Below are 23,321 nucleotides of genomic sequence, written 5' to 3'. Positions count from 1 at the left end.
CCCTCCCCCTCCCTTCCGTCTCCGACCCCCTCCCTTCCGTCTCCGTCCCCCTCCCTTCCGTCTCCGTCCCCCTCCCTTCCGTCTCCCTCCCCCTCCCTTCCGTCTCCCTCCCCCTCCCTTCCGTCTCCCTCCCCCTCCCTTCCGTCTCCCTCCCCCTCCCTTCCGTCTCCCTCCCCCTCCCTTCCGTCTCCCTCCCCCTCCCTTCCGTCTCCCTCCCCCTCCCTTCCGTCTCCCTCCCCCTCCCTTCCGTCTCCCTCCCCCTCCCTTCCGTCTCCCTCCCCCTCCCTTCCGTCTCCCTCCCCCTCCCTTCCGTCTCCCTCCCCCTCCCTTCCGTCTCCCTCCCCCTCCCTTCCGTCTCCCTCCCCCTCCCTTCCGTCTCCCTCCCCCTCCCTTCCGTCTCCCTCCCCCTCCCTTCCGTCTCCCTCCCCCTCCCTTCCGTCTCCCTCCCCCTCCCTTCCGTCTCCCTCCCCCTCCCTTCCGTCTCCCTCGCCCTCCCTTCCGTCTCCCTCCCCCTCCCTTCCGTCTCCCACCCCCTCCCTTCCGTCTCCCTCCCCCTCCCTTCCGTCTCCCTCCCCCTCCCTTCCGTCTCCCTCCCCCTCCCTTCCGTCTCCCTCCCCCTCCCTTCCGTCTCCCTCCCCCTCCCTTCCGTCTCCCTCCCCCTCCCTTCCGTCTCCCTCCCCCTCCCTTCCGTCTCCCCCCCCCTCCCTTCCGTCTCCCCCCTCCCTTCCGTCTCCATCCCCCTCCCTTCCGTCTCCCTCCCCCTCCCTTCCGTCTCCATCCCCCTCCCTTCCGTCTCCATCCCCCTCCCCTCCAAACCCCATCCCCATCATCCCCCTCCATCCCCATCATCCCCCTCCATTCCCATCATCCCCCTCCATCCCCATCATCCCCCTCCATCGCCATCATCCCCCTCCATCGCCATCATCCCCCTCCATCGCCATCATCCCCCTCCATCGCCATCATCCCCCTTCATCGCCATCATCCCCCTTCATCGCCATCATCCCCCTCCATCCCATCATCCCCCTCCATCCCATCATCCACCTCCATCCCCATCATCCACCTCCATCCCCATCATCCCCCTCCATCCCCATCATCCCCCTCCATCCCCATCATCCCCCTCCATCCCCATCATCCCCCTCCATCCCCATCATCCCCCTCCATCCCCATCATCCCCCTCCATCCCCATCATCCCCTCCATCCCCATCATCTCCCTCCATCCCCATCATCTCCCTCCATCCCCATCATCTCCCTCCATCCCCATCATCTCCCTCCATCCCCATCATCTCCCTCCATCCCCATCATTCCCATCCATCCCCCTCCTACATCCCCCTCCATCTCCATCCATCGCCATCCCCCTCCATTCCCCTCCATCCCCATCCCCTCCATCTCCATCCATCCCCATCATCCCCCTCCATCCCCATCCCCATCATCCCCCTCCAACTCCATTCCCCCCCATCTCCATCCCCCATATCCCCCAATCCCCCTCCCTCCCGTTCCCCCTCCCTCCCCCTCCCCATCCATCCTCATCATCCTCATCCCCTCCATCCCAATCATCCCCCTCCATCCCAATCATCCCCCTCCATCCCAATCATCCCCCTCCATCCCAATCATCCCCCTCCATCCCCATGATCCCCCTCCATCCCCATGATCCCCCTCCATCCCCATCATCCCCCTCCATCCCCATCATCCCCCTCCATCCCCATCATACCCCTCCATCCCCATCATACCCCTCCATCCCCATCATCCCCCTCCATCCCCATCATTCCCCTCCATCCCCATCATCCCCCTCCATCCCCATCATCCCCCTCCATCCCCATCATCCCCCTCCATCCCCATCATCCCCCTCCATCCCATCATCCCCCTCCATCCCCATCATCTCCCTCCATCCCCATCATCTCCCTCCATCCCCATCATCTCCCTCCATCCCCATCATCTCCCTCCATCCCCATCATCTCCCTCCATCCCCATCATCTCCCATCATCCCCCTCCATCCCCCCCCTCCATCCATCCTCATCATCCTCATCCCCTCCATCCCAATCATCCCCTCCATTCCTATCATCCCCTCCATCCCCTCCATCTCCATCATCCCCATCATCCCCTCCATCCCCATCCCCACCCCCCTCCCCCTCCACCCCCTCCCCCTCCATCCCCTGCCCCTCCATCCCCCTGCCCCTCCATCCCCCTGCCCCTCCATCCCCCTGGCCCTCCATCCCCCTGCCCCTCCATCCCCCTGCCCCTCCATCCCCCTGCCCCTCCATCCCCCTGCCCCTCCATCCCCCTGCCCCTCCATCCCCCTGCCCCTCCATCCCCCTGCCCCTCCATCCCCCTGCCCCTCCATCCCCCTGCCCCTCCATCCCCCTGCCCCTCCATCCCCCTGCCCCTCCATCCCCCTGCCCCTCCATCCCCCTCCCCCCTTCCATCCCCCTCCCCCCTTCCATCCCCATGCCCCCTTCCATCCCCATGCCCCCTTCCATCCCCATGCCCCCCTTCCATCCCCATGCCCCCCTCCATCCCCATGCCCCCCTCCATCCCCATGCCCCCCTCCATCCCCATGCCCCCCTCCATCCCCATGCCCCCCTCCATCCCCATGCCCCCCTCCATCCCCATGCCCCCCTCCATCCCCATGCCCCCCTCCATCCCCATGCCCCCCTCCATCCCCATGCCCCCCTCCATCCCCATGCCCCCCTCCATCCCCATGGCCCCCTCCATCCCCATGGCCCCCCTCCATCCCCATGCCCCCCTCCACCCCCTCCATCCCCCTCCACCCCCTCCATCCCCATCCCCGTCCCCCTCCATCCCCGTTCCTCCCCATCCATCTCCCTCCATCCCCATTCCCTCAATTCCCATCCCCTCCATCTACATCCATCCCCATCATCCAGCTCCTTTCCCCCTCCATTCCCCTCCTCCCCAATCCACATCCTCCTCCATTCCCCTCCTCCCCAATCCACATCCTCCTCCATTCCCCTCCTCCCCAATCCCCATCCTCCTCCATTCCTATCCCCATCCCCCTCCATCACCATCCCCTCTATCCCCCTCCATCTCCATCCCCTCCATCTCCATCCCCCTCCCTTCCATCTCCATCCCCCTCCCTTCCATCTCCATCCCCCTCCCTTCCATCTCCATCCCCCTCCCTTCCATCTCCATCCCCCTCCCTTCCATCTCCATCCCCCTCCCTTCCATCTCCATCCCCCTCCCTTCCATCTCCATCCCCCTCCCTTCCATCTCCATCCCCCTCCCTTCCATCTCCATCCCCCTCCCTTCCATCTCCATCCCCTCCCTTCCATCTCCATCCCCCTCCCTTCCATCTCCATCCCCCTCCCTTCCATCTCCATCCCCCTCCCTTCCATCTCCATCCCCCTCCCTTCCATCTCCATCCCCCTCCCTTCCATCTCCATCCCCCTCCCTTCCATCTCCATCCCCCTCCCTTCCATCTCCATCTCCCTCCCTTCCATCTCCATCCCCCTCCCTTCCATCTCCATCCCCCTCCCTTCCATCTCCTCCCCCTCCCTTCCATCTCCTCCCCCTCCCTTCCATCTCCTCCCCCTCCCCTCCATCTCCATCCCCCTCCCCTCCATCTCCATCCCCCTCCCCTCCATCTCCATCCCCCTCCCCTCCATCTCCATCCCCCTCCCCTCCATCTCCATCCCCCTCCCCTCCATCTCCATCCCCCTCCCCTCCATCTCCATCCCCCTCCCCTCCATCTCCATCCCCCTCCCCTCCATCTCCATCCCCCTCCCCTCCATCTCCATCCCCCTCCCCTCCATCTCCATCCCCCTCCCCTCCATCTCCACCCCCCTCCCCTCCATCTCCATCTCCATCCCCTCCATCTCCATCCCCCTCCCCTCCATCCCCCTCCATCTCATCCCCATCCCTTCTATCTCCATCCCCCTCCCCTCGATCCGCCTCCCCTCCCCTCCCCTCTCCTCCATCCCCATCCCCTCCCTTCCATCCCCATTCCCCGCCCCTCCATCCCCATCCCCCTCCCTACCCCTCCATCCCCCTCCCCCTCCATCCCCATCCTCCCCATCCCCATCCAACCCCCTCCATCCCCATCCCCCCCCTCCATCCCCATCCCCCCCCCATCCCCCTCCCCAGCCCCATCCCCCTCCCCAGCCCCATCCCCCTCCCCTTCCCCATCCCTATTCCCCTCCATCCCCCTCCATCCCCATCCCCTACATCTCCCACCATCCCCTCTTCCCCAATCCCCATCCCCCTCCGTCACCATCCCCCTCCGTCACCATCCCCCTCCGTCTCCATCCCCCTCCGTCTCCATCCCCCTCCCCTTCGTCTCCATCCCCCTCCCCTTCGTCTCCATCCCCCTCCCCTTCGTCTCCATCCCCCTCCCCTTCGTCTCCATCCCCCTCCCCTTCGTCTCCATCCCCCTCCCCTACGTCTCCATCCCCCTCCCCTCCGTCTCCATCCCCCTCCCCTCCGTCTCCATCCCCCTCCCCTCCGTCTCCATCCCCCTCCCCTCCGTCTCCATCCCCCTCCCCTCCGTCTCCATCCCCCTCCCCTCCGTCTCCATCCCCCTCCCCTCCGTCTCCATCCCCTCCCCTCCGTCTCCATGCCCCTCCCCTCCGTCTCCATGCCCCTCCCCTCCGTCTCCATCCCCCTCCCCTCCGTCTCCATCCCCCTCCCCTCCGTCTCCATCCCCCTCCCCTCCGTCTCCATCCCCCTCCCCTCCGTCTCCATCCCCCTCCCCTCCGTCTCCATCCCCCTCCCCTCCGTCTCCATCCCCCTCCCCTCCGTCTCCATCCCCCTCCCCTCCGTCTCCATCCCCCTCCCCTCCGTCTCCATCCCCCTCCCCTCCGTCTCCATCCCCCTCCCCTCCGTCTCCATCCCCCTCCCCTCCGTCTCCATCCCCCTCCCCTCCGTCTCCATCCCCCTCCCCTCCGTCTCCATCCCCCTCCCCTCCGTCTCCATCCCCCTCCCCTCCGTCTCCATCCCCCCTCCCCTCCGTCTCCATCCCCCTGCCCTCCGTCTCCATCCCCCTCCCCTCCGTCTCCATCCCCCTCCCCTCCGTCTCCATCCCCCTGCCCTCCGTCTCCATCCCCCTCCCCTCCGTCTCCATCCCCCTCCCCTCCGTCTCCATCCCCCTCCCCTCCGTCTCCATCCCCCTGCCCTCCGTCTCCATCCCCCTGCCCTCCGTCTCCATCCCCCTGCCCTCCGTCTCCATCCCCCTGCCCTCCGTCTCCATCCCCCTGCCCTCCGTCTCCATCCCCCTGCCCTCCGTCTCCATCCCCCTGCCCTCCGTCTCCATCCCCCTGCCCTCCCGTCTCCATCCCCCTGCCCTCCCGTCTCCATCCCCCTGCCCTCCCGTCTCCATCCCCCTGCCCTCCCGTCTCCATCCCCCTGCCCTCTCCGTCTCCATCCCCCTGCCCTCCCCGTCTCCATCCCCCTGCCCTCCCGTCTCCATCCCCCTGCCCTCCCGTCTCCATCCCCCTGCCCTCCCGTCTCCATCCCCCTGCCCTCCCGTCTCCATCCCCCTGCCCTCCCGTCTCCATCCCCCTGCCCTCCCGTCTCCATCCCCCTGCCCTCCCGTCTCCATCCCCCTGCCCTCCCGTCTCCATCCCCCTGCCCTCCCGTCTCCATCCCCCTGCCCTCCCGTCTCCATCCCCCTGCCCTCCCGTCTCCATCCCCCTGCCCTCCCGTCTCCATCCCCCTGCCCTCCCGTCTCCATCCCCCTGCCCTCCCGTCTCCATCCCCCTGCCCTCCCGTCTCCATCCCCCTGCCCTCCCGTCTCCATCCCCCTGCCCTCCCGTCTCCATCCCCCTGCCCTCCCGTCTCCATCCCCCTGCCCTCCCGTCTCCATCCCCCTGCCCTCCCGTCTCCATCCCCCTGCCCTCCCGTCTCCATCCCCCTGCCCTCCCGTCTCCATCCCCCTGCCCTCCCGTCTCCATCCCCCTGCCCTCCCGTCTCCATCCCCCTGCCCTCCCGTCTCCATCCCCCTGCCCTCCCGTCTCCATCCCCCTGCCCTCCCGTCTCCATCCCCCTGCCCTCCCGTCTCCATCCCCCTGCCCTCCCGTCTCCATCCCCCTGCCCTCCCGTCTCCATCCCCCTGCCCTCCCGTCTCCATCCCCCTGCCCTCCCGTCTCCATCCCCCTGCCCTCCCGTCTCCATCCCCCTGCCCTCCCGTCTCCATCCCCCTGCCCTCCCGTCTCCATCCCCCTGCCCTCCCGTCTCCATCCCCCTGCCCTCCCGTCTCCATCCCCCCTGCCCTCCCGTCTCCATCCCCCTGCCCTCCCGTCTCCATCCCCCTGCCCTCCCGTCTCCATCCCCCTGCCCTCCCGTCTCCATCCCCCTGCCCTCCCGTCTCCATCCCCCTGCCCTCCCGTCTCCATCCCCCCTGCCCTCCCGTCTCCACCCCCCTGCCCTCCCGTCTCCACCCCCCTGCCCTCCCGTCTCCACCCCCCTGCCCTCCCGTCTCCACCCCCCTGCCCTCCCGTCTCCACCCCCCTGCCCTCCCGTCTCCACCCCCCTGCCCTCCCGTCTCCACCCCCCTGCCCTCCCGTCTCCACCCCCCTGCCCTCCCGTCTCCACCCCCCTGCCCTCCCGTCTCCACCCCCCTGCCCTCCCGTCTCCACCCCCCCTGCCCTCCCGTCTCCACCCCCTGCCCTCCCGTCTCCACCCCCCTGCCCTCCCGTCTCCACCCCCCTGCCCTCCCGTCTCCTCCCCCTGCCCTCCCGTCTCCACCCCCCTGCCCTCCCGTCTCCACCCCCCTGCCCTCCCGTCTCCACCCCCTGCCCTCCCGTCTCCACCCCCCTGCCCTCCCGTCTCCACCCCCCTGCCCTCCCTCTCCGTCCCCCCTGCCCTCCCGTCTCCGTCCCCCCTGCCCTCCCGTCTCCACCCCCCTGCCCTCCCGTCTCCACCCCCCTGCCCTCCCGTCTCCACCCCCCTGCCCTCCCGTCTCCACCCCCCTGCCCTCCCGTCTCCACCCCCCTGCCCTCCCGTCTCCACCCCCCTGCCCTCCCGTCTCCACCCCCCTGCCCTCCCGTCTCCACCCCCCTGCCCTCCCGTCTCCACCCCCTGCCCTCCCGTCTCCACCCCCCTGCCCTCCCGTCTCCACCCCCTGCCCTCCCGTCTCCACCCCCTGCCCTCCCGTCTCCACCCCCCTGCCCTCCCGTCTCCACCCCCCTGCCCTCCCGTCTCCACCCCCTGCCCTCCCGTCTCCTCCCCCTGCCCTCCCGTCTCCACCCCCCTGCCCTCCCGTCTCCACCCCCCTGCCCTCCCGTCTCCTCCCCCCTGCCCTCCCGTCTCCACCCCCCTGCCCTCCCGTCTCCACCCCCTGCCCTCCCGTCTCCACCCCCCTGCCCTCCCGTCTCCACCCCCTGCCCTCCCGTCTCCTCCCCCCTGCCCTCCCGTCTCCACCCCCCTGCCCTCCCGTCTCCTCCCCCCTGCCCTCCCGTCTCCTCCCCCTGCCCTCCCGTCTCCACCCCCCTGCCCTCCCGTCTCCGTCCCCCTGCCCTCCCGTCTCCACCCCCCTGCCCTCCCGTCTCCACCCCCCTGCCCTCCCGTCTCCACCCCCCTGCCCTCCCGTCTCCACCCCCCTGCCCCTCCCGTCTCCACCCCCTGCCCTCCCGTCTCCACCCCCCTGCCCTCCCGTCTCCTCCCCCCTGCCCTCCCGTCTCCACCCCCCTGCCCTCCCGTCTCCTCCCCCCTGCCCTCCCGTCTCCACCCCCCTGCCCTCCCGTCTCCACCCCCCTGCCCTCCGTCTCCACCCCCTGCCCTCCCGTCTCACCCCCCCCTGCCCTCCCGTCTCCACCCCCCGCCCACGCCCTCTCCTCTCCCTCCTCCTCCCCTGCCCTCGCCGTCTCCATCCCCCTGCCCTCCCGTCTCCATCCCCCTGCCCTCCCGACTCCTCCCCCTGCCCCCCGTCTCCATCCCCCTGCCCTCCCGTCTCCATCCCCCTGCCCTCCCGTCTCCATCCCCCTGCCCTCCCGTCTCCATCCCCCTGCCTCCCTCTCCATCCCCCTGCCCTCCCGTCTCCATCCCCCTGCCCTCCCGTCTCCATCCCCCTGCCCTCCCGTCTCCATCCCCCTGCCCTCCCGTCTCATCCCCCTGCCCTCCCTCTCCATCCCCTGCCCTCCCGTCTCCATCCCCCTGCCCTCCCGTCTCCATCCCCCTGCCCTCCCGTCTCCATCCCCCTGCCCTCCCGTCTCCATCCCCCTGCCCCTCCGTCTCCATCCCCCCTGCCCCTCCCCGTCTCCATCCCCCTGCCCTCCCGTCCCATCCCCCCTGCCCTCCCGTCTCCATCCCCCTGCCTCCCGTCTCCATCCCCCTGCCCTCTCCGCGTCCCATCCCCCTGCCCTCCCGTCTCCATTCCCCCCCTTGCCCTCCCGTCTCCATCCCCCTGCCCTCTCCGTCTCCATCCCCCTGCCCTCCCGTCTCCATCCCCCTGCCCTCCCCGTCTCCATCCCCCTGCCCTCCCGTCTCCATCCCCCTGCCCTCCCGTCTCCATCCCCTGGCCCTCCCGTCTCCATCCCCCTGCCCTCACCGTCTCCATCCCCCTGCCCTCCCGTCTCCATCCCCCTGCCCTCCCGTCTCCATCCCCCCCTGCCCTCCCGTCTCCATCCCCCCTGCCCTCCCCTCTCCATCCCCCTGCCCTCCCGTCTCCATCCCCCTGCCCTCCCGTCTCCATCCCCCTGCCCTCCCGTCTCCATCCCCCTGCCCTCCCGTCTCCATCCCCCTGCCCTCCCGTCTCCATCCCCTGCCCTCCCTCTCCATCCCCTGCCCTCCCTCTCCATCCCCCTGCCCTCTCCGTCTCCATCCCCCTGCCCTCTCCGTCTCATCCCCCTGCCCTCCCGTCTCCATCCCCCTGCCCTCCCGTCTCCATCCACCTGCCCTCCCGTCTCCATCCCCCTGACCTCCCGTCTCCATCCCCTGGCCCTCCCGTCTCCATCCCCCTGCCCTCCCGTCTCCATCCCCCTGCCCCTCCCGTCTCCATCCCCCTGCCCTCCCGTCTCCATCCCCCTGCCCTCCCGTCTCCATCCCCCTGCCCTCCCGTCTCCATCCCCCTGCCCTCCCGTCTCCATCCCCCTGCCCCCGTCTCCATCCCCCTGCCCTCCCGTCTCCATCCCCCCTGCCCCCCCGTCTCCATCCCCCTGCCCTCCCGTCTCCATCCCCCTCCCTCCCGTCTCCATCCCCCTGCCCTCCCGTCTCCATCCCCCTGCCCTCCCGTCTCCGTCCCCCTGCCTCTCCCGTCTCCATCCCCCTGCCCTCCCCCGTCTCCATCTCCCCTGCCCTCCCGTCTCCATCCCCCTGCCCTCCCGTCTCCATCCCCCTGCCCTCCCGTCCCATCCCCCTGCCCTCCCGTCTCCACCCCCTGCCCTCCGTCTCCATCCCCCTGCCCCCTCCCGTCTCCATCCCCCTGCCCTCCCGTCTCCATCCCCCTGCCCTCCCCGTCTCCATCCCCCTGCCCTCCCGACTCCATCCCCCCTGCCCTCCCTCTCCATCCCCCTGCCCTCCCGTCCTCCACCCCCCTGCCCTCCCGTCTCCACCCCCCTGCCCTCCCGTCTCCACCCCCCCTGCCCTCCCGTCTCCACCCCCCTGCCCTCCCGTCTCCACCCCCCTGCCCTCCCGTCTCCACCCCCCCCAGCCCTCCCGTCTCCACCCCCCTGCCCTCACCCGTCTCCACCCCCCTGCCCTCCCGTCTCCACCCCCCTGCCCTCCCGTCCTCACCCCCCTGCCCTCCCGTCTCCACCACCCCTGCCCTCCCGTCTCCACCCCCTGCCCTCCCGTCTCCACCCCCCTGCCCTCCCGTCTCCACCCCCCTGCCCTCCCGTCTCCACCCCCCTGCCCTCCGTCTCCACCCCCCTGCCCTCCCGTCTCCACCCCCCTGCCCTCCCGTCACCACCCCCCCTGCCCTCCCGTCTCCACCCCCCTGCCCTCCCGTCTCCACCCCCCTGCCCTCCCGTCTCCACCCCCCTGCCCTCCCGTCTCCACCCCCCTGCCCTCCCGTCTCCACCCCCCTGCCCTCCCTCTCCACCCCCCTGCCCTCCCGTCTCCACCCCCCTGCCCTCCCGTCTCCACCCCCCTGCCCTCCCGTCTCCACCCCCCTGCCCTCCCGTCTCCACCCCCCTGCCCTCCCGTCTCCACCCCCCTGCCCTCCCGTCTCCACCCCCCTGCCCTCCCGTCTCCACCCCCCTGCCCTCCCGTCTCCACCCCCCTGCCCTCCCGTCTCCACCCCCCTGCCCTCCCGTCTCCACCCCCCTGCCCTCCCGTCTCCACCCCCCTGCCCTCCCTCTCCACCCCCCTGCCCTCCCGTCTCCACCCCCTGCCCTCCCGTCTCCACCCCCCCTGCCCTCCCGTCTCCACCCCCCTGCCCTCCCGTCTCCACCCCCCCTGCCCTCCCGTCTCCACCCCCCTGCCCTCCCGTCTCCACCCCCCTGCCCTCCCGTCTCCACCCCCCTGCCCTCCCGTCTCCACCCCCCTGCCCTCCCGTCTCCACCCACCCTGCCTCCCCGTCTCCACCCCCCTGCCCTCCCGTCTCCACCCCCCTGCCCTCCCGTCTTCCACCCCCCTGCCCTCCCGTCTTCACCCCCCTGCACCTCCGTCTCCACCCCCCCTGCCCTCCCGTCTCCACCCCCCTGCCCTCCCGTCTCCACCCCCCTGCCCTCCCGTCTCCACCCCCCCGCCCTCCCGTCTCCACCCCCCTGCCCGCCTCCCGTCTCCACCCCCCTGCCTCCCGTTCTCCACCCCCCCCCTGCCCTCCCGGCTCCACCCCCTGCCCTCCGACTCCACCCCCCTGCCCTCCCGTCTCCACCCCCTGCCCTCCCGTCTCCACCCCCCTGCCCTCCCGTCTCCCACCCCCCCTGCCCTCCCTCTCCACCCCCCTGCCCTCCCTCTCCACCCCCCTGCCCTCCCGTCTCCTCCCCCCTGCCCTCCCGTCTCCACCCCCCCTGCCCTCCCCGTCTCCACCCCCCTGCCCTCCCGTCTCCACCCCCCTGCCCTCCCGTCTCCACCCCCCTGCCCTCCCGTCTCCACCCCCCTGCCCTCCCGTCTCCACCCCCCTGCCCTCTCCGTCTCCACCCCCCTGCCCTCCGTCTCCACCCCCCTGCCCTCCCGTCTCCACCCCCCCTGCCCTCCCGTCTCCACCCCCCTGCCCTCCCGTCTCCACCCCCCTGCCCTCCCGTCTCCACCCCCCTGCCCTCCCGTCTCCACCCCCCTGCCCTCCCGTCTCCACCCCCCTGCCCTCCCGTCTCCACCCCCCTGCCCTCCGTCTCCACCCCCTGCCCTCCCGTCTCCACCCTGCCCTCCCCCCTGCCCTCCCGTCTCCACCCCCCTGCCCTCCCGTCTCCACCCCCCTGCCCTCCCGTCTCCACCCCCCTGCCCTCCCGTCTCCACCCCCCTGCCGCCCGTCTCCACCCCCCTGCCCTCCCGTCTCCACCCCCCTGCCCTCCCGTCTCCACCCCCCTGCCCTCCCGTCTCCACCCCCCCTGCCCTCCCGTCTCCACCCCCCTGCCCTCCCGTCTCCACCCCCCTGCCCTCGCCCGTCTCCACCCCCCTGCCCTCCCGTCTCCACCCCCCTGCCCTCCCGTCTCCACCCCCCCTGCCCTCCCGTCTCCACCCCCCTGCCCTCCCGACTCCACCCCCCTGCCCTCCCGTCTCCACCCCCCTGCCCTCCCGTCTCCCCCCCCCGCCCTCCCGTCTCCACCCCCCTGCCCTCCCGTCTCCACCCCCCTGCCCTCCCGTCTCCACCCCCCTGCCCTCCCGTCTCCACCCCCCTGCCCTCCCGTCTCCACCCCCCTGCCCTCCCGTCTCCACCCCCCTGCCCTCCCGTCTCCACCCCCCTGCCCTCCCGTCTCCACCCCCCTGCCCTCCCGTCTCCACCCCCCTGCCCTCCCGTCTCCACCCCCCTGCCCTCCCGTCCCCATCCCCCTCCCCTCTCCCGTCTCCACCCCCCTGCCCTCCCCGTCTCCACCCCCTGCCCTCCCGTCTCCACCCCCTGCCTCCCGTCTCCACCCCCCTGCCCTCCCGTCTCCACCCCCCTGCCCTCGCCGTCTCCACCCCCCTGCCCTCCCGTCTCCACCCCCCTGCCCTCCCGTCTCCACCCCCCTGCCGCTCCCGTCTCCACCCCCCTGCCCTCCCGTCTCCACCCCCCTGCCCTCCCGTCTCCACCCCCCTGCCCTCCCGTCTCCACCCCCCTGCCCTCCCGTCTCCACCCCCCTGCCCTCCCGCTCCATCCCCCTGCCCTCCCGTCTCCATCCCCCTGCCCTCCCGTCTCCACCCCCCTGCCCTCCCGTCTCCATCCCCCTGCCCTCACCGTCTCCACCCCCCTGCCCTCCCGTCTCCATCCCCCTGCCCTCCCGTCTCCACCCCCTGCCCTCCCGTCTCCATCCCCCTGCCCTCCCGTCTCCATCCCCCTGCCCTCGCCGTCTCCACCCCCCGCTCCTCCCGTCTCCATCCCCCCTGCCCTCCCTCTCCACCCCCCTGCCCTCCCGTCTCCACCCCCTGCCCTCCCCCCGTCTCCACCCCCTGCCCTCCCGTCACCACCCCCCTGCCCTCCGTCTCCAACCCCCTGCCTGCCCCCCGCCTCCACCCCCCTGCCCTCCCGTCCTCCACCCCCTGCCCTCCGTCTCCACCCCCCTGCCCTCCGTCTCCACCCCCCTGCCCTCCCGTCTCCACCCCCCTGCCCTCCCGTCTCCACCCCCCTGCCCTCCGTCTCCACCCCCCTGCCCCTCCCGTCTCCACCCCCCCTGCCCTCCCGTCTCCACCCCCCTGCCCTCCCGTCTCCATCCCCCCTGCCCTCCCGTCTCCATCCCCCTGCCCTCACCGTCTCCATCCCCCCTGCCCTCCCCTCCATCCCCCTGCCCTCCCGTCTCCATCCCACCCGCCCTCCCGTCTCCATCCCCCTGCCCTCCCGTCTCCAACCCCCTGCCCTCCCGTCTCCATCCCCCTGCCCTCCGTCTCTCCATCCCCCTGCCCTCCCGTCTCCATCCCCCTGCCCTCCGTCTCCATCCCCCTGCCCTCCCGTCTCCATCCCCCTGCCCTCCCGTCTCCATCCCCCTGCCCTCCGTCTCCATCCCCCTGCCCTCCCGTCTCCATCCCCCTGCCCTCCCGTCTCCATCCCCCCTGCCCTCCCGTCTCCATCCCCCTGCCCTCCCGTCTCCATCCCCCTGCCCTCCCGTCTCCATCCCCCTGCCCTCCCGTCTCCATCCCCCTGCCCTCCCGTCTCCATCCCCCTGCCCTCCCGTCTCCATCCCCCTGCCCTCCCGTCTCCATCCCCCTGCCCTCCCGTCTCCATCCCCCTGCCCTCCCGTCTCCATCCCCCTGCCCTCCCGTCTCCATCCCCCTGCCCTCCCGTCTCCATCCCCTGCCCTCCCGTCTCCATCCCCCTGCCCTCCCGTCTCCATCCCCCTGCCCTCCCGTCTCCATCCCCCTGCCCTCCCGTCTCCATCCCCCCTGCCCTCCCCGTCTCCATCCCCCCTGCCCTCCCGTCTCCATCCCCCTGCCCTCACCCGTTCTCCATCCCCCTGGCCCTCCCCCCTCACGTCTCCATCCCCCCTGCCCTCCCAGTTCCATCCCCCTGCCCTCCCGTCTCCATCCCCCTGCCCTCCCGTCTCCATCCCCCTGCCCTCCCGTCTCCACCCCCTGCCCCCCGTCTCCATCCCCCTGCCCTCCCTCTCCATCCCCCTGCCCTCCCGTCTCCATCCCCCTGCCCTCCCGTCTCCATCCCCCTGGCCCTCCCGTCTCATCCCCCTGCCCTCCCTCCCGTCCCATCCCCCTGCCCTCCCGTCTCCATCCCCCCTGCCCTCCCGTCTCCATCCCCCTGCCCTCCGTCTCCATCCCCCTGCCCTCCCGTCTCCCATCCCCCTCCCTCCGTCTCCTCCCAGCCCACTCCGTCTCATCCCCTGCCTCCCGTCTCCATCCCCTGCCTCCGTCTCCATCCCCCTGCCCTCCCGTCTCCATCCCCCTGCCCTCCCGTCTCCATCCCCCTGCCCTCCCGTCTCCATCCCCCTGCCCTCCCGTCTCCATCCCCCTGCCCTCCCGTCTCCATCCCCCCTGCCCTCCCGTCTCCATCCCCCTGCCCTCCCGTCTCCATCCCCCTGCCCTCCCCGTCTCCATCCCCCTGCCCTCCCGTCTCCATCCCCCTGCCCTCCCGTCTCCATCCCCCTGCCCTCCCGTCTCCATCCCCCTGCCCTCCCGTCTCCACCCCCCCTGCCCTCCCGTCTCCACCCCCTGCCCTCCCGTCTCCAACCCCCCTGCCCTCCCGTCTCCACCCCCCTGCCCTCCCGTCTCCACCCCCTGCCCTCCCGTCTCCACCCCCTGCCCTCCCGTCTCCACCCCCCTGCCCTCCCGTCTCCACCCCCTGCCCCTCCCGTCTCCACCCCCCTGCCCTCCCGTCTCCACCCCCCTGCCCCTCCCGTCTCCACCCCCTGCCCCTCCCGTCTCCACCCCCCTGCCCTCCCGTCTCCAACCCCCTGCCCTCCCGTCTCCGTCCCCCTGCCCTCCCGTCTCCATCCCCCTGCCCTCCCGTCTCCGTCCCCCTGCCCTCCCGTCTCCATCCCCCTGCCCTCCCGTCTCCGTCCCCCTGCCCTCCCGTCTCCGTCCCCCTGCCCTCCCGTCTCCGTCCCCCTGCCCTCCCGTCTCCGTCCCCCTGCCTCCGTCCTCCGTCCCCCTGCCTCCCGTCTCCGTCCCCCTGCCCTCCCGTCTCCGTCCCCCTGCCCTCCCGTCTCCGTCCCCCTGCCCTCCCGTCTCCGTCCCCCCTGCCCTCCCGTCTCCGTCCCCCTGCCCTCCCGTCTCCGTTCCCCCCTGCCCTCCCGTCTCCGTCCCCCCTGCCCTCCCGTCTCCGTCCCCCTGCCCTCCCGTCTCCGTCCCCCCTGCCCTCCCGTCTCCGTCCCCCTGCCCTCCCGTCTCCGTCCCCCTGCCCTCCCGTCTCCGTCCCCCTGCCCTCCCGTCTCCGTCCCCCTGCCCTCCCGTCTCCGTCCCCCTGCCCTCCCGTCTCCGTCCCCCTGCCCTCCCGTCTCCGTCCCCCTGCCCTCCCGTCTCCGTCCCCCTGCCCTCCCGTCTCCGTCCCCCTGCCCTCCCGTCTCCGTCCCCCTGCCCTCCCGTCTCCGTCCCCCTGCCCTCCCGTCTCCGTCCCCCTGCCCTCCGTCTCCGTCCCCCCTGCCCTCCCCGTCTCCCGTCCCCCTGCCCTCCCGTCTCCGTCCCCCTGCCCTCCCGTCTCCATCCCCCTGCCCTCCCGTCTCCATCCCCCTGCCCTCCCGTCTCCATCCCCCTGCCCTCCCGTCTCCATCCCCCTGCCCTCCCGTCTCCATCCCCCTGCCCTCCCGTCTCCATCCCCCTGCCCTCCCGTCTCCATCCCCCTGCCCTCCCGTCTCCATCCCCCTGCCCTCCCGTCTCCATCCCCCTGCCCTCCCGTCTCCATCCCCCTGCCCTCCGTCTCCATCCCCCTGCCCTCCCGTCTCCATCCCCCTGCCCTCCCGTCTCCATCCCCCTGCCCTCCCGTCTCCATCCCCCTGCCCTCCCGTCTCCATCCCCCTGCCCTCCCGTCTCCATCCCCCTGCCCTCCCGTCTCCATCCCCCTGCCCTCCCGTCTCCATCCCCCTGCCCTCCCGTCTCCATCCCCCTGCCCTCCCGTCTCCATCCCCCTGCCCTCCCGTCTCCATCCCCCTGCCCTCCCGTCTCCATCCCCCTGCCCTCCCGTCTCCATCCCCCTGCCCTCCCGTCTCCGTCCCCCTGCCCTCCCGTCTCCGATCCCCCTGCCCTCCCGTCTCCAGTCCCCCTGCCCTCCCGTCTCCAGTCCCCCTGCCCTCCCGTCTCCATCCCCCTGCCCTCCCGTCTCCGTCCCCCTGCCCTCCCGTCTCCGTCCCCCTGCCCTCCCGTCTCCGTCCCCCTGCCCTCCCGTCTCCATCCCCCTGCCCTCCCGTCTCCAGTCCCCCTGCCCTCCCGTCTCCAGTCCCCCTGCCCTCCCGTCTCCAGTCCCCCTGCCCTCCCGTCTCCGTCCCCCTGCCCTCCCGTCTCCGTCCCCCTGCCCTCCCGTCTCCGTCCCCCTGCCCTCCCGTCTCCAGTCCCCCCTGCCCTCCCGTCTCCGTCCCCCTGCCCTCCCGTCTCCTTCCCCCTGCCCTCCCGTCTCCGTCCCCCTGCCCTCCCGTCTCCGTCCCCCTGCCCTCCCGTCTCCGATCCCCCTGCCCTCCCGTCTCCGATCCCCCTGCCCTCCCGTCTCCATCCCCCTGCCCTCCCGTCTCCATCCCCCTGCCCTCCCGTCTCCATCCCCCTGCCCTCCCGTCTCATCCCACTGCCCTCCCGTCTCCATCCCCCTGCCCTCCCGTCTCCTTCCCCCTGCCCTCCCGTCTCCCTCCCCCTGCCCTCCCGTCTCCTCCCCCTGCCCTCCCGTCTCCATCCCCCCTGCCCTGCCCGTCCTCCATCCCCCTGCCCTCCCGTCTCCATCCACCTGCCCTCCCGTCTCCTCCCCCCCTGCCCTCCCGTCTCCTCCCCCCTGCCCTCCCGTCTCCACCCCCTGCCCTCCCGTCCCCCTCCGTCCCCGTTCCCACTGCCCTCCCCGTCCCCCTCCGTCCCCGTCCCCCCTGCCGTCCCCGTCCCCCCTCCGTCCCCGTCCCCCTCCGTCCCCGTCCCCCTCCGTCCCCGTCCCCCTCCGTCCCCGTCCCCCTCCGTCCCCGTCCCCCTCCGTCCCCGTCCCCCTCCGTCCCCGTCCCCCTCCGTCCCCGTCCCCCTCCGTCCCCGTCCCCCTCCGTCCCCGTCCCCCTCCGTCCCCGTCCCCGTCCCCCTCCGTCCCCCTCCCCCCCTCCGTCCCCCTCCCCCCCTCCGTCCCCCCCTCCCCCCCCTCCATCCCCATGCCCCCCTCCATCCCCATGCCCCCCTCCATCCCCATGCCCCCCCTCCATCCCCTTCCACCCCCTCCATCCCCTTCCACCCCCTCCATCCCCATCCCCCCCTCCACCCCCCTCCCCCCTCCATCCCCCTCCCCCCTCCATCCCCCTCCCCCCCTCCATCCCCATGCCCCCCTCCATCCCCATGCCCCCCCTCCATCCCCATGCCCCCCCTCCATCCCCTTCCACCCCCTCCATCCCCATCCCCCCCTCCACCCCCCTCCCCTCCCATCCCCATCCCCCTCCCCTCCATCCCCATTCCCCTCCATCCCCCTCCCTCCCCATCATTCCCATCAATTCCATCTCCGTCCTCCCCATCCCCATCCCCTCCATCCCCATCCCCCTCCCTAGCCCCCCCATCCCCATCCCTCCCCATCCTCCCCCTCCCCATCATCCCCATCCCCATCCATCCCCATCCCCTCCATCTCCATCCCCATTCCCCCTCCATCCCCATCATCCCCCTCCATCCCCATCCATCCCTCTCCCCATTCCCTCCATCTCCCTCAATCTCCCCCCATCCCCCTCCATTCCCATCCCCCCCCATCCCTCCATCCCCATCCCCATCCCTCTCCATCCCCCCCATCCCAAATCCCCTCATTACAGCCTTGGTTCAAACATGGACAAAAGAGCTGAACTCTCGAGGTGAGGTGAGAGTGACTGCCCTTGACATCAAGGCAGCATTTGACTGAGTGTGGTATCAAGGATCCCTGGCAAAACTGAAGTCAATGGGAATCAGGGGGAAAACTCTCCACTGGTTCAAGTCATACCTAGCACAAAGGAAGGTGGTTGTGGTTGTTGGAAGTCAATCATCTCAGTTCCAGGACATCACTGCAGGAGTTCTTCATGGTGGTGTCCTCAGCCATTTCCCAGTATTCCTTTCTTCCACACCCCACCTTGCAATCTATGATTTCAGAGCCTCCAGGGATTTCAGGGATATCCACCTCCTCCAGATTTCCAAATACCCCCAGCTGGCTGCGTTTCTCTGCAGGTGACAACTTGGAGCAGTTGCTTATGTCGAACTGCATGGAAAAAGTGAGAAAGTGTTCCAGTTTCATTGTCGCTGGGTCAAAATCTTGGAACTCCCTTTCTAACAGCACTGTGGGTTGCCCATAACACATGGACTGCAGCAGTTCAAAAAAAATGTTCATCACTACCGTCTCAAGGGCAATTAGGCATGGGCAATAAATGCTGGCTTAGCCAGCAATGCCAAATCCCATGAACGAATTAAAAGAAGAATAAGATTTAACCTGATTCTGATTCCTGATGGCAGGCTAACTCATTATTTATGGTATCTCAAATAAATGTCCATCTTTAATGTGGGCACACTGAGGCTAGAAATTTAAATTTCTCATCTCCTGGACTGCTGGAGGCAGCACTCAGGATATGAAACCTTGATTCCAGGTATCTTCTGGTCATTCCAGATTGAGAACCGTAATCCACAATATTTAGAAGTGTTCCAGATTCCCAATACTCTTTACATGAAAAGGTGCTTCCTGATTTTCCTGCACTCCCAGCAGTCTAGCTTTAATTTTAAGATTATGTTCCTGAGTTCTTGTTTTCCAGAGGAAATAGTTTCTCCATATCTACTCTATCAAATTCTGTTAATATTTTTAATGTCTCAGTGAGATCGTTGCACAATCTTCTAAACTCAAGGGAATACAAGTTTATGCAACCTGTCTTCATAAATTACCCCTTTAAGCCCTGATACCATTCTGCTGAACTTGCCCTGAAACATCTCCTTCCTAAATTGTTGTGTCCAATATTCCAATACTCCGGATCTGTTCTGACAAGGCTCTATACAACTGAAGCATAAATGGAAAGCCTGACATGGAGCTGAACTATTCAGATCAGATAGGTTTTGCATTCAATTCCTGTCTCCTACTGAGTTTGCTGATTTCAGCTTGGATGACAATGGGACAATGCAATTGGACCCAATCTCCCTGGGCTATGAGGGAAAAATCGCACTGAGCACCTTCCATACTGGAGAATGGCTGATTTGACTGGCAATGTCAATCATGCATGTGGACAGAAAAGAATCTTGTTTAGATGCAATGCTTCAAATAGGCAAATAATCTGCTGACACTTTTTGGCCAAGCTCACTTCTGAAATATGGTCAGTTGGAATGAGATAAAGAGATTGTCATCGTCTTCAAAAGAGAAGGAAGAAAGGAAAGAAAATCAGAAGAGCAAAAAGATATCAACTTATTTTTGTACTGTTTACATTACTGTGTAATAGTGAGCATTATTTTTTGTCCATAGGAAGTTTTTTAATCTTAAGTACCAACATTTATTTATTTAACAGAATAAAGGAAAATGATGATCTGAATGTCCCTTGAATAAAGAACCATTGATCATGTCTCTGAAGAATTAAGAATCTTAGATGTCTTGGTTCAAACTTGTCCGAGTTCTTCAGTATCAAGCTGCATGACAATAGTCCTCTGATGATGGCAGATAGACTAGAGGACTTTCATTTAATTGAGAAGATTCACATAATGGGAAGTTCATCTGTGCACTAACTTCCCAAGCATAGTTCTCCGTTTCAACGTAACCTGCTTCTCTCAATTGAGATTATATTTCTTGGCCCTCTTCCCACAGAACACTAAGCTTGTGGGCCCATGGTTCCACAGGATAATGGGATTTACACTTTTCTTTAAAAAGAGCTTAAGTGATGTCTTTCTGGGACCTTCAAATTCATCACACCGAATGGACTATGACCGAGAACATAAGGAGTTAACACAGTACTCGTTTAATTTGCACCCTTGTTCAATGTTTACTCGGAAAGAAAAAGTGCCAGTGGGAGCGGCTGAAAAATGTTGATTGTGGCACCGGGATTCTTTCTACAAATGAATATAATTACAGGACAAACCTCTGAGTTCAAAGCTTTTCCACCTTACCTTTTACTGCAGTAACACAAACCTTAATAGACTGTGTCTGTCGGACTGAATATTACAACCTGTATAATCAAGATTCAGAACACCAAAACATGAAAGAGAAAGGCCAAGTGAGACAGCTGAGAACTGAGAAGTAGCAGGCATTTACAACCTATGCACACATTAAAAGTGAATGTCTAATGCAACATTGAGTGAAGTACGAGTCATAAATATATGAAAAGGAAGAAAACTACATGGATGAATTGTCATTTTTCAGTATGAAGGAATATGAACATCATAAAAACTGTATTACATCCTCATAACTGGTCATTTTTCAAAAATATCCGATTAATATCACAGTCTTGGACGGACCTTTTGAGAAATGCAAATGAGTCAGGGCTGATTTTCCTAATTTATTGTCGTGGCACTGTGGGTGTACCCACACCACATGGACTGCAGCAGTCCAAGAAGGCAGCTCAGCACCACCTTCTCAAGGGCAACTAGGGATGGGCAATAAATGCTGGCCCAGCCAGCGAAGTCCACATCCCATGAACGAATAAAATAAAAAGACAGTCCTGCTCAGGACTAGGGGAGATTGGAAGCTGGGATAAGAGGTTGGGGTGGGGGCAAGAGCAATTTCCAATAGGCACCCAGCAAGTAAGCCTTTTTGCTGATAAAATTAACAAGGAAAAATTGCCCTAATATTCCCCTTTAGCTTCAAAAGCAATCATCTCTCTTGTGTTGCTGATTTCAGCTACAAGTGCATTCTCCATTCAGGTGCCTTCACACAAAAGGCTTGATTTCCCAAAATGGCATTACATTGATAGAAATGATTGGGATTTGGGCTGAAGTAAGAAAGAAAGATCTGAATTTATATAGTGTTTTCACAACATTCCAAGCACCTTAAAGCCAATGAGGTGTTTTTAAAATCCAATAACTGTAGGGAAATGTAGCAGAAAATTTCGGCACAGCGAGGTCTGACAAACAACAATGTAATAATGACCAGGTTTTTTGGTTGGTTGAGGGATAAATATTAGGCAGGACACTGGGGAGAACTTCATTGTTGCTGTTTGAATAATGCCATGGTATCCTATACACCCACCTAAGAGGGCAGACGGGGCCTCAATTTAACATCTTATCTGAAAGGCGGCACCACCAACAGTGTAGCACCCCCTCAATAAAGCAGTGAAGTGTCAGACTAGATTTTGTGCTTAGGACTTAAACCTTTTAAGTCAGAAGAGAGTGCTACCATTGATTCACAGTTGATACCTAAGGAGTATCATCTGCGGAGAATCACAATGGCTCATTTGGTACCCCATGCAGCCTTCTGTCACTATTTTCTCTTTTGCATATTTTGTTAAGCAGACTTTACAGTTTTGGTTCAATGGGTGTTCCTCTAAATCAGTCTCAATACGTTTGGGGTTTAGAATCTTACAGCAGTGAAACAGCCATACAGCCGTCCTGCCTGTGTCAGTTTTTTGAAAGAGCTGTCTAACTTAGACCCATGTCACAGCTTTTTTACACATAACCATGCAAATTAGTCCTCTTCAAGTCATGTCGAATTCCCTTCTAACAGTTCCTGTAGAGATCATTCCAACACCCTCTCAGGTAGTGCATTCCAGACATTAACAACCTTCCATGTGAAATAATTTCTCTTTGTTTTCCCTTTTCTGCCAATTATTTTAGATCTATAACATCTGGTTACCAATCACTTTGCCAGAGGAAACAGTTTCTCCCTACTTGCGCTCTCAAAACCCCTCATAACTTTGAATACCCTTATTAGATCTCTCCTTAACTTCCTCTGCTCCAAGGATTTGCTCAATTTTATTTATAACAGGCAATTTTTGTGAAAGTATTGACAGTTATTCAAGTGCAGTAATTGTTTTCCAAACAATTTAAGGAGCTGGAGCTACGTGAGTCCTAGAATTAGAGAATTGTACAGCACTGAAGGAGGGCATTCGGTCCAACATGTGGGTTCCAGCTCTTTGAAAGAGTTATCCAATTAGTCCCAATCTCCATGCCATTTCCCCACAGCCCTGTAATTTTTTTTCCTTCTTATGCATTTCCCTTTTACTTGTTCAATTGAATTGACTTCTACCACCCTTTCAAGGCAATGTATTCTTGGTCACAATACCTTGCTGCATAAAATAATTTACCTTCTGGTTCTTTTGACAATTTCCTCTGGTTACCGACATTCCTGGCATGTGTTGGGTTTTGTATTCAGAAATGGGTGGGACAGGATGATGTCCAGCAGTGGGACAATTGCAGTGACTTATGGCCATTTGAGTGGGATGCCCGGAATTATGTGTTTACATGAGTTTGTAGGTCCTTTGAAGTGTTAGTCGGGGTGGGTGGTAGTTCTAATCTAGTTAATCAAGATAGTATTTCTGCATTGCTATTCAGAGCTTTATAATATGATGGAATGTTATTGATATTGTAGGTGGTATTTGCCAGGCTGACCAAATCCCAAAGGGAAACTTGGCCATGCTATCACAACAATTTTGCAATTTGTATTTATTACGAGAAGGTTTGTGCACTCAAGTCAGAAGTATTGAGGTCAGTACCACTGATAGAGATTTTAAAGATTAAATTAAACCATTTATGTTTTATTTTCTTTTGTTAATAAACACACATCTACAGTTACACAGTTACTTTTAGTTTTATAACAGTTTTCATAAGATTTCTACTTAACTAAACTTCCAGCTACACGCCCCTTTCAGGGAAAACTCCAGATAGATTCATCATCTATAAAAGATCTAACAATATTACCACAAGCACCCACTGTTGCTATAAGGGAGGTATTTCACAGCTCCTTCCTCCCTTTTACTCAGCAATGGAATTCCAAAAGCTTTTAACAAAACCTTGGTGACTGGAACAGCAAACTTCTCCAAGGTGGCTAGAGGCTTTTTCCACAGGTCTGTTTCAGAGTGCACCTTTCGAGATCTCACAAGGCCACTCCCCACACAGCTTTCCATCTTTCGTTAAATATATTTCCTCCCTTTTGATCTGTATATCCCGTTGTTTCAACCTGTCTTTGAAAGTTACTTTTCCCAGAATGTAAAAATCTTTCATGTTGTCATTGTGGCCAGCATTTTTGGTAAAAATAAACTTAATAACTTTGCCTTATTTATCTTGCCAGTTGTAAAAATCTTATCATGTCCTTTTGAAAACCAAACAACCTCAATTTATCTAAAAATACAAATTCCATTCACACTGTATCTGCTGAGACTTCATCCTAGCTTGCCCATCTCCATTTCAAAATATCTGTTTTACAACTAACCCCTTCTGATGATTCCAACCTTACAGTCTAACTGTCTGCAGTTTAGCATTCCTTATTTACTCTATCAAACCCCACATAATTTTGAACACCTCTTTAAATTGACTATTCACGTGACCTCCTGGTTGGTTTTCCACCATAAATAAATTTGAATTCATCCAAAAGCTCTGCTGCCCACATCCTAGCATAGAGCAAGTCCTGTTCACCTATCACCCCTGTGTTTTCTGACCTACATTAGCTTTTGGTCCAGCAACATCTTGATTTTAGAGCTCTTACCGTTGTTTTGAATCCCTTCCTGGCCTCACCCCTCCCAATCTCTGTTAATTCCTACAGCCTTAAAACCATC

At 64.2% G+C, this 23,321-nt stretch overlaps 1 long non-coding RNA gene across 1 annotated transcript in view; it reads left to right on the top strand.

The window, feature by feature from the left end:
- LOC121280844 overlaps window positions 1-22,824 on the top strand; it is a 51,314-nt gene extending 28,490 nt beyond the window's left edge. Inside the window, exon 2 of the long non-coding RNA XR_005943721.1 lies at window positions 19,131-22,824. This is a non-coding gene — a long non-coding RNA (uncharacterized LOC121280844). The remainder of the gene's footprint in view (window positions 1-19,130) is intronic.
- Window positions 22,825-23,321: the final 497 nt, after the last annotated feature.

The sequence above is a fragment of the Carcharodon carcharias genome, chromosome 8 (assembly GCF_017639515.1).
Source record: "Carcharodon carcharias isolate sCarCar2 chromosome 8, sCarCar2.pri, whole genome shotgun sequence".
NCBI classification, from domain to species: domain Eukaryota; kingdom Metazoa; phylum Chordata; class Chondrichthyes; order Lamniformes; family Lamnidae; genus Carcharodon; species Carcharodon carcharias.
This window is presented reverse-complemented; position numbering and strand designations above follow the sequence as displayed.